Source organism: Ailuropoda melanoleuca, chromosome 8 (genome assembly GCF_002007445.2).
Source record: "Ailuropoda melanoleuca isolate Jingjing chromosome 8, ASM200744v2, whole genome shotgun sequence".
NCBI classification, from domain to species: Eukaryota; Metazoa; Chordata; class Mammalia; order Carnivora; family Ursidae; genus Ailuropoda; species Ailuropoda melanoleuca.
Genome location: NC_048225.1, coordinates 10,250,821 through 10,264,726, shown reverse-complemented (window position 1 = coordinate 10,264,726; position 13,906 = coordinate 10,250,821).

Genomic DNA, 13,906 nt, shown 5'->3' with positions numbered 1-13,906 from the left:
GTGAATTTGTTGGAGTGAATCCCACCCCCACTTCACCATTTGGAGTAAAAGCAGACTTTTCCACCTCGAGTGTGTTCAACGCAAGATGCGCCTGTATCAAATCATGGCAAGCCTCAGTCACAAAACATTTTTATTCCTTTCAGTTCCTTTTCCAGTTGAATTTCGGTGTGGTATAGGCTGGGAACACTGTAGGAAGGAAGAATTTTCTAAATTGTAATTAAGTATAAAAAAAATCACCCTGGGCAGGGATCAGTCCTTTTTGGTTTTGTCTGGATTTTTCCCCTTGTTCATGCGCATGATGAAATCTGCATTTAGCATTATACCTTTCACTGATGGAGTCCCTTCATATGGCTAGGAGCCAGAGCCTGGTCCTGGAACGTTCAGTCAAACTCAAGGAGGTTGGGCTATGCTTCTCTTAAGTCATGTGCTTCCACACTGCACAATCCAGAAAAACAAGGAAAATCATTTTCAGGATTTCCTTTTGGAGGAGTGGAGATGGGGACAAGTGGTAGAATAGGGGAAAATAGGCACCCCCAAACTTCTAGGGAATTTGGAGAGCTAGACACCGCCATCCCAGAATGAATGCAAACAGACTCCAAGCTGGACAACAGGACAAGGCAAGGCAAAGAGAGCCAGGCTGCCCCCAGTCTCTAGGCTGAGGTCTTGAAGGGGCTCAAACTTAGGGGGGAGCTTGTGGATCCCTAAATGCATCCTCAAGTCCAGCATCTGGAGTGATGTGCAAAGATTCCTAGGCTCGGACACCTGGGTGGCTCAGTAGGTTAAGTGTCTGCCTTCGGCTTGGGTCATGATCCCAGGGTCCTGGGATCGAGTCCTGCATTGGGCTCCCTGCTCAGTGGGGAGTCTGCTTCTCCTTCTACCCTTGTCCCCTGCTCATGATCTCTCTCTTACTCTCCCTCTCAAATAAATAAAATCCAAAAAAAAAAAAGATTCTTAGGCTCATGCTCACCTCCATTTTTGGCCACTGTCACTTAGAAATCTGCAAATTTCTAGAAGGGCTTTTCCTCTTGTTGATGTGCATTATAAAATCTGCATATAGCATTATACCATTCACCGATGGGGTCCCTTCGTGTGGGCATTACCAGGTTTGGCGCTTAGCTGTAACCTACTTGGGGTTTCTATTACAGTTGCTTCGACATTAGAGAACAAACAACACTTAGCTGCTCCCCTCCACATGCCCTAACCGCTGCCCCTAAATGCCCCATTTTGTCCTCCCTGGGGCTCCCTGCATGCACCCACGAGGCCCTCCCTCCTCTCTAGCTCCAAGCTGAGGCCAGTGTAGCCTGGAGCCCACTCCTGCCACAGAGCCAAGCCACCTGGAGGCAGACAGCAGGAAAGAGCATCGACACTGAACCTGTTGAGTGAGGCGCAGAGCCCAGGCAGGGGTGAAGAAACAGAAGGGAAGACTACAGGAAAAGAGGGATCTGAAGACAGAGAAGGGAGAGAAGTGAAAAAATAAAAGGAAGATGAGAAAAGAGAAAATTTGCAGGAAACTGAGAAAGAAAAGGAAGCTAGGAGTAGAAGACAAGGAGAAATGGAGACACAAAGAGGGACACACAGGGAGGAAGAGAAGCAAGGGCTGCAGGAGAGGCTGAGCTGGGAAGCCGCCGGGGTGTGTGTGTGTGTGTGTGTGTGTGTGTGTGTGTGTGTGTGTATGTGGCCTGAATGTTGCTGACCCTCCAACCTGTGGGGTGGCCTGTGCCAAGACCCCTGCAGGGGCAGTTAGAAAGCTTGGAGTGCTTGTCCTCTGAGCCCCGAGCCTTCGTTTCTGCACTGAGCTCCTGGAATCCTCTGGGACTGCCCAACTGTGCTGGGGGGTGGGACGAGAGGATGTCTTGGTACAGTGTGTGCATTAGAGAATTAGCTTCTTAGATAATAGGATTATAGCGAGCCGGGCAGGCCGCGGCCTCGAATGGAGATGTATTGCCTGTGCGCGTCTCTGATGGAGCAGCAATCAAGTTTCCCCTGAAGAAATTTCCTATTAATGGATTTGATGGCACAACAGACGGGGTAGCTGGAGCTGTGGCCAGTGGCGGGGTGTAAATTGTCTCCAATGAAACTGTGGAGTCACTTTTGTCCCTTTTAAACAAGATAAAAATTAGTGCGAGGCCTTGATGAACTCTCCTTGGCCGGTGGGGATGAGGGAAAAGCAGAGGCCTGGCTAATTTGATTCCTGAGCTCTGCCTGCAGACGGCCGGGCTCCTCCCAGGGAGTGGAGGCAGACACGCAGATGGCAGCTATCCAGCAGGGTAATGAAAAGCCCCGAGAATGCAGGACCTGTAGTCCGGGGCCTTCCCATTGTGTCCAGCTGCTCCCAGCACCATGGTGAGGAGGACTGGGCTCGCAGATGTGCTTGGGGCTTTCCAGAATTCAATCAGCCTGGGTCTAAATCCTAGAAAGAGCTCTGGAATTAAGTGTCATCAGGTGGTTACGAGCCCAGGCTACCCCGCCCCTTACCACGTGGGTTGCTCCCACTTTCCAGGTTAAAACACGGAGCCCAGAGAGCCTCCACGACCTGCCTCAGTTATGGATGGAGTGCATATCCTTTATTTAGACTCCTGGCTCCAGCCTTTTGGTGATAGCTGTGTCTTGCATCTTCTCCTGTAAATTTTACTGGTCTCTAAAACTTTAACACCAAAGAGCCTGACCTTTTAAAACCTATAAACTTAGAAAAATTCTGCAACTTGGAGTCACATCTGGCTCCACTAGGCGCCCGCCTGCTAGGGAAGGGCTGGGGAGGCTTGTGGTTTGTCATCACGGTCGCGAATGGGAGAGGCATCTTCACCCTCCCCGTCCGCTTGAGGAAAGGGGTCCACAGAGCCCTACCGGCTGCACCCCCACACCTGGCTCTTGTTCAGGGGGACCCCACGGGCTCTGCCTCTGTTCTGGGGATGGCATAGGGAGCAGGCAGGTGAGCCTTTCCTCCAGCCAGTTCCAGGGACCTGACACATCCTGGCATGGAGGCTGAAGGGTTTAGGGGCTGTCTCCCCATGGGGATGGTGGAAGCCAGCACACTGGGAAGACGCCCCGCTCAGATATCCTAGTTTCCCTGCCTAAAGAGGCAGCAGTCGCCTTTATACAGAGGAGAGAGGAGGAGCAGTCTCTTCCCTCCTGGCCTTGCCTTCCTTGGTGTCCCATAACGTCCCATCATGACTTTTTCTCTATCTAGGCCCTGGCCCAAGAATGGCCTGGTTCTCAATTATCGTATGATTTCTCTCATCTATGGAACATAAGAACTGGGAAGATCGGTAGGGGAAGAAATGGATAAAGAAAGGGGGGGTGATCAGAAGGGGGAATGAAGCATGAGAGATTATGGACTATGAGAAACAAACTGGGGCCTCAGAGGGGAGGGGGGGGGGGGAAAGGGATAGACTGGTGATGGGTAGTAAGGAGGGCACGTATTGCATGGTGCACTGGGTGTTATACGCAACTAATGAAGCATCGAACTTTACATCGGAAACCGGGGATGTACTGTATGGTGACTAACATAATATAATAAAAAAAAAACATTAAAAAAAAAAAAAGGAATGGCCTGGTTCTGCACCACTCCACCAAACGTCCGTGTCCTTTCCCAAGCTCGCTTTGTGCCAGGCACGGAGATAAACACTTTATCGTAGTTCATGCCTATTTCCTATGAAGAAGATCTTATGACTCCTATATGGCAGATGAAAAATTAAGAATAGGGAAGTTAAGCAACCTGTGTGGAACTACACGGCAGATAAGTGGAGGGTGTGGTGTTACGTCCTACAGACTCCAAAGCTTGGGCCCATAACCATCTGATAACACTGAGCCCCAGAACATTCTGTAGGCTTGAGACCCAGGCTGACTGGACTCTGGATCCAATCCCAAGTATGGATTGGGGTCCCCACGCCTGCCTGGATTGCTCTGATTGAAAGGGCAGGCTCATTGGGCTGGCTCTACCTAAGCCTGCGAATTAAAGATATTTTTATTAGAGGGTAGTCTTAAGTAAGAATACATGATAACTTTATGGACCATTCTGTTTATTGTTTCCCCCAGGACAGAGTGGATTCAGAAGTACTGCCCTTGACCATCTTAGTCCCAATTTAGTATAGCCAGTTTCTGCAATGCTAGGTTATGGGGGCTTCACAGTAAATTTGGGACTAGGAGCCCCCACAGCCCCTCCTCATGGTATGGAAGTAATGCTAGAATTTTGGGAGGAAATAGTATTCTGCTGAGTCTGAGTGCATGGGGTGGGGCTTCCTTAGAAGGAATGGGATTTTCTTGTCACCTGTCACTTGGAGAAGAGGCCTTTTCTAGTCCTCCAAGCAGACAGGATGGGATCCCTGAAGGAAGTGGCACAGTGGGACTTTTTTCCCTTGGCCCCAAACGCCAAGATGGCCGAGTTTGTTCTAAGGTGCTTATATTACTACCTTCCACATGCAGACTGACAGGGAGTAGAAATGAAGAAACCCAAGCAAGGAGCCTGTGAAGTTGTGCTGCTCCTTTGGGACCCTCTAAAGCATGGTGGGGACTTGAGAAGGGATTTGACAGGTCCAGGATAACAGAGCACCCTGGGCCATACAAGACCAAGTGTCTCAGTCTGTAAAGACTCCTTTGCTTCCTTCCCTTGTCTCTTCCCTTAATATGTGTTCATGTGGGAGTTCCCAGCCTTGATCCACCACACTAAGCGGTGGAGAAGGAAGGGGACTTTGTTCCTGATTAGGCCAGTGTGGCCACAACAGCAGTGTTGTGGGAGAGAAAAGCACCAGAGCAAGTGAAACCCAAGGGCACCGTGATGGCTGCTTGGCCCCACTACCCCACCTGCCTAGAGACATTCCTACTGCGAAACTCTAGAGATTCGGGGACTTGTTTTCACAGGGGTGGTGGCAATCCTTCACACAGGCTGTGAGGGAATCGTGGGTGTGAGAAATAGCAGAGAGGCAAGCCTGTCTTTCCTCCCCCCTCCCCTCCTTCCTGGCACAGGAGGGTGGCGGTCTCGCTCCAGATCCTTACAAGTATCCAAGACCCAGATGCTCCAGCTTCTGGAGAACGTCTCCTTCCTACATGATGAAGCTTCCCGCCTACTTCATTCCCCAAATCTACATCAAATTTTGTTTGTTGGCCACAGACAACAGAGCCAACTCCAGGGTGGTCTCCGGGGTAGAAAGTCACTCTGGAAGGTGCATCTAGAATTAGCAAGCTGGTAGCAAAAGTGGGGCCTTAGTGTGGCTGGTGATGATGAGTCATTAGCCCAATGGTCACGCGACAGCTGGACCCGGGGACAGAGGGTTGTTTGGCCTAAATTTCTCCTTTATTTGACTTCTAATTTCTAGAGAGGAAGGGATTGGAGAGGCCTTTTTATCCATTCCCTTGCTTCTGGGAAGTTTTGTGTCTTAATATATTGTTATTAGTATTTTCCGAAAATTTTTCAGAGAAAGAAACTCACAAGCCCCTTTGGGATTCCAAAGCAAAGTCTCTTCTAATATTAAACTGTAATTGCACTCGGTACAATTTAGATCATTTCCTTTCATCCTGTAGAAATGAGTTCCATCTCCTATCCATTCTCTCCATTGTCTCTGAGAGGTGGTGAGAACATCGTGATCATTTCTGGGCTCTTCCAGCTGCAGAGAATAAAACACTTAACAACCTTCATATGGCTCTGCGTGCTTTGCCATGCATTTTCCTGCATGTTCTCTCTTTCACTTTGATGCTCACGAGAGCACCCTGAGGTAGGTGATGTTGTCCCCGTTTTGTAGCTGAAGAACCCCCACACTGAGACATGTAGCAACCTGCCCAAGGTGACTCAGCTAACAGGTGGCCGAGCCTGGTTTCAAACCCTAAGCCAAGTGAGGGCAGCACACATCAAGATGTGATTCTCTCTTCTAGATTTTCCACTGGGGGAAGGAGCCAAGAGACTGCAGTGGTTGTTGCCTCAGCGGCTGTGAGATGTGGAACTGGGGACAGGATGGGGAGGGAGATATTTTCTCTGCCTACCCTGTTATGCCTTTACATTTTGTACCATGTAAATATATCATCTCAAAAAAATACAAGTTGGGTTTTTAAAAGAAAGCAAGGGGAAGAAGGGAATACAGCCGGCTCCAGTCCTGCTTCCATTGTAAACTCCCCGTGCGGCCATGGCTGAACCAGCCCAGCTGTGTGCCTCACCTGTATCACCTACCAGGTGGGAATAAAGGAATAACTGCTCTGCCTACCAAAGTCACCTGGCTACCAAGTTCACGGACTCTTTCTGAGAATCATACAGTTCAGTAATCATGAATCTGGAATAGGGAAGGCAATGTCCGCTTCCCCTGGTTCAAATTAATGCACGCCCCCTTCCAGATATTCTGAGACCTGCTCCCTTTTCCCCACCACGCAATTACAAAATTCGTAATTCATGGGTCATGAAAAATGCACAGACTCTGGAGTCAGACTTGACCTCAAATCTCTGTTGCTCAGCTTCCCAGTCATACGACCCTGGTCAAGACACTTAAAGCAGCTAACCTCAGTTTCCCCAAATCTAAAATGGGCATAAGGACACATGTCCCCCCATGGGGTGTGAGGCTTCGATGGGCTGAGGGAGGTGAGCGTGAGTCTTTGAGAACATAGACTCAGGAGCTATTAGTTTCCTTCCCATTGCAAACAAAAGGGATCGATAGAATGAATAACTAAATGAAGCAATGGCTTGGGAACACTCTAAAAGAGTTAAGTACAGCCACAGAGCCTGAAAGGGGCCGGTTGGGAGCTGCTCGCCCCATGGCCTCAGGGCGCAGGCTGGAAAGAGGGGAGGGGATTGGAAAGCAGTAGCGTGTCTGCAAGGCCAGCTGCCATCACCTGCCTGCAATGTCACCTGCTCGGCGAGACCTTCTCTGACCACCCTATCCAACATTATCCCCTCACACACGCCCTAGGTTCCTTCTGCACAGTGTCCGTCAGCATCTCACACTCTACATGCCCGGTTTGTCTATCTTGTTTTTTATCTGTTTGCTCTACTGGAATGTGAGCTCCACAAAGGTGGGGAATTTCCCCCTCTCCACTTTACTGAAGAATAACTGAGAAATAAAATTGTATACATGTGCAAAGTGGTGATTGGATATACATATGCATTGTGAAATGATTGCCACAATCAAGTTGATGAGCATATCCATCTCCGCACACAGTTATCTTTTTGGGCGTGTGAGAACGCTTAAGTTCTACTCTCTTAGCCAATGTCAGGTAGACAATATGGTATTGTCACCTGTAGCCACCATGCTCTACATTAGATAATCAGAACTTATTCATCTGATAACTGCAAGTTTGGACCCCTGACCAACCTTCCCCCTTCCCCCCAAACCCCCAGCCCTTAGCAGTTGCCATCCAGCTACTCTCTGCTTCATGACTTCAACTTTTTGCTTTTTTTTTGATCCCTCAAATAGTGTAGGATACAGCATCTGTCTGTCCTGTCTGGCTTATTTCACTTAACATAATCCCCGCCACGTGCATCACATTGTAAATGGCAGGATTTCCTCTTTTAATGACTGAATAATAAATACTTCGTTGTATATGTAGACCATATTTTCTTTACCCATTCATCCACTGATGGACACCTAGGTTGTTTCCAATCTTGGTTACTGTGAATAATGCTGCAAAGAACATGGGGGTGCTGATATCTCTTCAAGTAGTGATTTCACTTCCTTCAGATATTCTACCCAGAAGTGGGATTGCTGGATCATCGGGCAGCCCTATTTTTAATTTTTGAGGAACCTCCATACTGTTCTCCACAATGGCTGCACCGATTCACATTCCCATCCACAGTGCATGAGGGCTCGTTCACATTCTCACAAATATTTACTTTTTTCTTTTTGATAACAGCCATTCTAACAGGTGTGGAGTGATACCTCATCGTGGTTTAGACTTGCATTGCTCTGATGATTAGTGATGTGGAAAACATTTTCATGTACCTCGTGGCCATTTGAATATCTTTTTTGGGAAAATGTCTATTCAGGTCCTTTGCCCATTTTTAAATTGGATTATTATTATTTTTTGCTATTGAGTTGTATGAGTTCATTATATATTTTGTACATGAAAACCTCATCAGAGAGATGGTTTGCAGGTATTTTCTTCCATTTCTTTGGTTGCCATTCATTTTGTTGATGATTTCTTTTTCTGTGCAGAAGATTTTTGGCTTGATGCACCCCTACTTGTTTAGTGTTGCTTTTGTTGACTGTGCTTTTGGTGTTATATCCAGAAAATCATTGCCAAGACCGATGTCAAGGAGCTTTTACCCTATGTTTTCTTCTAGGAGTTTTATGGCTTCAGGTCTTACATTTAAGTCCTTAATCCATCTCAAGTTAATTCTTGCGAGTGATGTAGGATGGGGGTCCAGTTTTGCATATGGATATCTAGTTGTCCTAATACCATTTATTGAAGAGACTGTCCTTTAGGAGCAGAGGTATTTATTTGTTTTGTTGATTGTTGAATTCCCAGAACCTAGAAGAGTGCCTATCACAGAGTAGGTGCTCAATAAATATTTGTCATGTAAACAAATGAGTGGCATTAGCGGAAGGGAAGAAAAATGGGCTATTTAGCAAGATACACCTGACCTCCTTGGGCGGTGTTGGTTGGGGGAAGGTACAGGTTGCTGTCAACTGAGGTAGTAAGGATGCTGCCAACCCTGGTGCTGGGATCCGTGGCTGCCTCCTCTGGGTCTGGGGATATATTGAGCAGATGGTCATGGTCCCACTGCCATCATAGCTCTGGTCTATGTGTCATAGCAGTGACACAGGGCAGCTCAGCTGGCCACCGGGTGGCTTGTAAAGGAATGCATTTCTTGGAATGGGGAACGCTTGGGCTCCCTGAGCTGCCACTAACTGGAGAGAGGAAATACTCTGTGACACAGAGCCTGTAGTCCTGTGTGGCTAGACAGAGAGATGGGACAACAGGGAGAGGGCAGGCATGGGAGAGATTCCAGCCTCACTCCTAACAAGAGAGAGGCATGAGACCTGACAGGAGGACTAGGGTATGGAGGGTCCCACACCACCCAGTAGAGAGGCAGGATCCAGTAAAGAGGTCACATGGCCCTCCTGCTTCAGGGGTCACAGTCTCATGCCCCTTGACATTTATGGGAGAGGAATCAGCCTCAAGCAAGGTCTTCAACACATCCCAGCAGACACAACCTGCTTTTGCATCAATGTCCTCCAGAGTTGGAGACATCGGAGAGAGCACCCTTTGGCCTTAGAAACCATCTAGTCCAGCCTCCCTCTGACACCCAAATCTCTAGGACATCCCCAGCCAACAATCTCTCAGCTTTTGCTTGCAGACCTCCAGTGATGAGGAAATCTTTCATGAACATCCATTTCATTTTTGCAGAGATCTTTTCTTATATTGTTCCCCAATGTGTTTCTCTAAAGCTTCCACCCACCCAGTGCTCTCCTTTGGGATATTCAGAAGTCTAATTCCTCATCGATACGATACCAAGTCCTTCTACCATCATGCCTTCTCGTGTACAGGCCCAGCCCCTCACTTATGTCAGCAGAGAGGAGAGTAGGAAGGACCTGGACAGGGAGAACAGAGGCCATGCATGACTCACCTTGGGGTCTGCAGTAAGTGCCATCTGCCCAGGGCCTCGGTTGAGCTTGATGGAGTGAGCGAGTCAGTGCAAGCTTCTCAATCTGTAAGTGAGGAAAGTGAATCTCAGGGAGGCTGAGTGACCTCAGCAAGGCCAGGCAATTCCCAACCCCAAGACGAGCTCCCAGTTCAGAGGACTTTCCAGAGCTCCATACCAGAGTGTTCGGAGACCTTGTTTTACTGTGTCTTTTCTCTTTCAGGTCTGGCCTGGTTAGCTCTACAGAAGTAGCCCACCTGGCTCCTGTTCCCTCTCTGTGCTCCCCTGCTGTGACCCTCCCATCATCCTGTCCACTCCACCTAGAACCTTTGTTCTAGCTCTTTCCTCTCCCCAGAGCTCGCTCCTCCCAGATGTCCACTTGGCTAATTCCCCCTCACCTACTTCAGCTCTTTGCCTAAACCTCACCTGTTCAATGAGGCCTAGGCTGACTAATCCACTTGCTACCCTCACCTGCCTGGTCCCACCTGGGCACACCTGACCCCTCTTACCTGGCCATATTTTTGTTGTTTTTGTTGTTCCACAGCCCTATCACCTCCTAACATTCTATGCGATTGACTTACGATGACTCCTTATTGTCTGTCTCCACTGATACAATGTCAGCGCCATGAGGGCAGGGATCTTTGGGGGTTTTGTCTTCTGATATATTCCAAGTACCCAGAACAGTGCCTGACACTTAGCAGGGGCTCATGAACCTCCTCTTGGAGAACCCGGCAGGGCCCCAAGTCTGAATCACCTCCCATGGACACAGTAGGTGCTGAACACACATACGGACTAACTGATTACATGATGGACCTTTGCCACTATGTAGCACTGTGTATCCGGTGCTGCCTGTATGGCTGGAGGGAGAGGTGTCACAGGCTCTCCTGGGGTTGCTACAGAGGTCCTACCATGGCTGTGGCCTGGAGGATGCCCCCTATCTCAGGCCCCGTGGGAGATCTGTGGAGTGCAGCTGGCTCACGGTTGCCCTTTCTGCCTTCCAACCCATCTTGGATGCCCCATGTGGTACACTGAGTAATGGCCCCAAAGATACTCAGGTCCTAATCCCTGGAACCTGTGAATGTAACCTTATATGGCAAAGGGGCATTTGCCGATGTGATTGTGTTAAGGCTCTCGAGATGGAGGTATTATTTGGAATTACCCTGGCTGGCCCTACATGGAATCACGAGTGGCCTTCCAAGAGGAGGGCAGAGGGGGTTTGATGACAGAAGAGGAGAAAGCCATGTGGAGGCAGAAGCAGAAACCAGAGATGAGCTTGGAAGGTGGAGGAAGGAACGAGCCAACATGTGTAGGCGGCCCCTAGAAGCTGAAAGAGGCAAGGAAATGGATTCTCCCCTTACAGCCTCCAGGAAAAATCAGTCCTGCTAACACCTTGACTTTCACCCAGTGACACTGATTTTGGACTTCTGAACTCCAGGGCTGTAAGACAACAAATTTGTGTTGTTTTAAGCCGTAAGTTTGTGGTGATAGGTTATGGCAGCCCCAGGAAACGAATACACACCATTCTACAGGCAGCTCCCCCCTTCATGACCACTAGCATAAACCCTAGATCTGTTTTTTCATATCACCCGAAACTCAGACCCTGGGAGACCAAGGCTGGGGTGGGGGGACGCCGCAACGACCTGAGTGATTTTAGCCCTGATAGCTTGTGTTCTGCCTCCAGAGTGTTGTTCCGAGGAGAGCCACCCACTTCCTCCTCCTCTGGAGCTCTCCAAATGCTGGAAATAGACGTTGAAGTGTCTTGCTGGCCTGGAGTAGCTTCCCAGAGAGGACACTTTCAATCTTCCTCCTTCCAAGTATTTAATTAGTCCTAAATGAAGAGTCCTCCAAAAGCATACGGCATATTCGCACATTTGCTGACATAATCACATTTGCTGTTGCCTCTGATCGTCATGCTGGAAATGTTCCTTCCCTTCTGGCTCCCCTGAAGGTGGTTTCACAATCACTGAGAGCAACAGCGCTTTTCAAAGTGTATCCCCTTGTCTCACAAGAACTTCTGAATTCTATCGTGGGATTTGCCATTCCACCAAGTAACGGTTGAGCTGACCAGTCCAGAGTATTCATGAAGCCCACACACAGTCACCATGATTCAGTGTTTCCAGGTTTGGGTTTCTTGTGTACTATGTCCTGTCGTCAGTGCGACTGTCCTGAAAGGTAGAATTATTATTCCTTCCTTCCCACTCTACTGTGGGAACACATCGAGCACAGGATTTAGAAACTGGTATGGTGGTCATTAGTGTTATGTTCCAAATATTCTGGCTGTCCCCTTTTCTGGGTACCTGGAAAGATTGCCCCTCCTGGCAACACAGGACTTGAATGGGTTGCATGATGAGGACAAAGGGCAATGAGTTAGGTTGTGAGCAGAAGAGACAGGTATGTCTTCCAGGGCTGGCAAGACCCTTGTGAGGTCTCTTTCCCTCCACCAAGGTGACTACAATGTCCCAGACAGAGGCTGCTCCGCCAGCCTTCATCTCAGAGGGAGGACACGGCCCAGAACTGGAGCTGGCCTGCAGTGTGCACACAGTGTGCCGTAAGCCACTGAGATTTGGGGGTCATGTGTCACCATAGCATAACCTAGCCTCTCCTGACCAACCCAGTTCAAATGTCAGCTCTGTTATTTTCTAGCTCCATGGCCTTGGATGAGACTGTCAGCTTCTCTAGGGCTTGGCTGCATGGATGGATGGAATCTAGCATAGAATTCTGGGGAGGAGTTAATGAGATAATATGAGTCAGATGCTTAGCATTCTGTCTGTCATGTTAGTAAGTGCTCAGTAAATGGAAGTTGTAGTCACTATTGTTACTACTGTTACTATTATAAAGGAAATTAAGTAAATTGACCAGAGTCCCCTAGTTAGGAATTGTTGGTAGAGTGTGGGAAAGGGAAGGAACCATACTTTTGAACAACTATTATATGTCTTATATACTTGCAGAGTCTTCATTCTAAATGTTGGACATTATAATCCCTATTTTACAGATGAGTAAACTGAGGTTCTGAGAATTATTTAAGTTGTCCAGCATCATGAAGCCATTAAGTGATGGAGCCCGGATTTGAATTTATGCTTGGGTGACTCTCTCCCCATCATCTTCTTTATCTTCCTTGAAAGAGAATTCCCCCACCCTCTTGCTCTGTTGGTGGGAATGCAAACTGGTGCAGCCACTCTGGAAACCAGTGTGGAGGTTCCTCAAAAAGTTAAAAATAGAGCTACCCTATGATCCAGCAATTGCACTACTAGGTATTTACCCCAAAGAATTCAAAAATAATAATTCAAAGTGATACATGTGCGCTGATGTTTATAGGAGCATTACCTATAATAGCTCAGTTATGGAAGCAGCCCAAGTGTCCATCGATTGATGAATGGATAAAGATGTGGGGTGTGTGTGTATATATACACGGTATACTATTACTCAGCCATGAAAAGAATGAAATCTTGCCATTTGCAACAACATGGATGGAGGTAGAGAATGCTATGCTAAGTGAAATAAGTCAGTCAGAGAAAGACAAATACAATATGATTTCATTCACATATGGAATTTAAGAAACAAAATAAACAAGTAAAGGGAAAAAAAGAGGGAGAGAGAGACAAACCAAGAAACAGACTTTTAACATAGAGAGCAAACTGATGGTGACCAGAGGGCAGGTGTGTGTGTGGCGGGGGCGGCGGTATGAGTGAAACAGGTGACGTGGATGAAGGCGGGCCCTTGTCCTGATGAGCACCGCGTGACATATGGAAGTGTCGAATCACTATATTGTACACCTGAAACTAGTATAACACTATGTTAACTAACTGGAATTAAAATAAAAACCTAAAAAAGAAAGAATCCCCCCAGTGCTGGGCACACAATTCCCCCCTTAAGCCCCACCTCCACTGCACCCTGCAGCCAGCCCCATCACTTTCCCATGTCAGCACGGCTTGTCAAGGGCTCCAAAATGCCAGCCTTCTCCAGCCTCCTCCTCAAACCTGGACCTTGTCCATCCTGACTTGACCTGCAGCAGCCCAGCCTCGTTTTGGACCCCTCCCCTGCTCTTCACCTGCTTCTCTTTGCCTGGGCAGGGAGCACGTGGGGTTCTTAGGATTCCACCCCAAAACAGCATGTGTACCTTCTAACCCAAAGGCACTGGGGCAGGGCTTCCTGCCCAGCAGGATAAGACCTCAAGGGAAGCTCACTGCATGGGGAAACAGGAGACCCGAGCTCTCCTCCGGGCTCTGCATTGAGAATAATAGTCCCTTACCTTTGTAGCTTCCAGCCCCAGAAGCTCACTTAACTCCTGTGCCACAGCTCCTGTGACAGGGAGGCCATCTGCTCCTGCCACCGTCTCTCCAGACATGA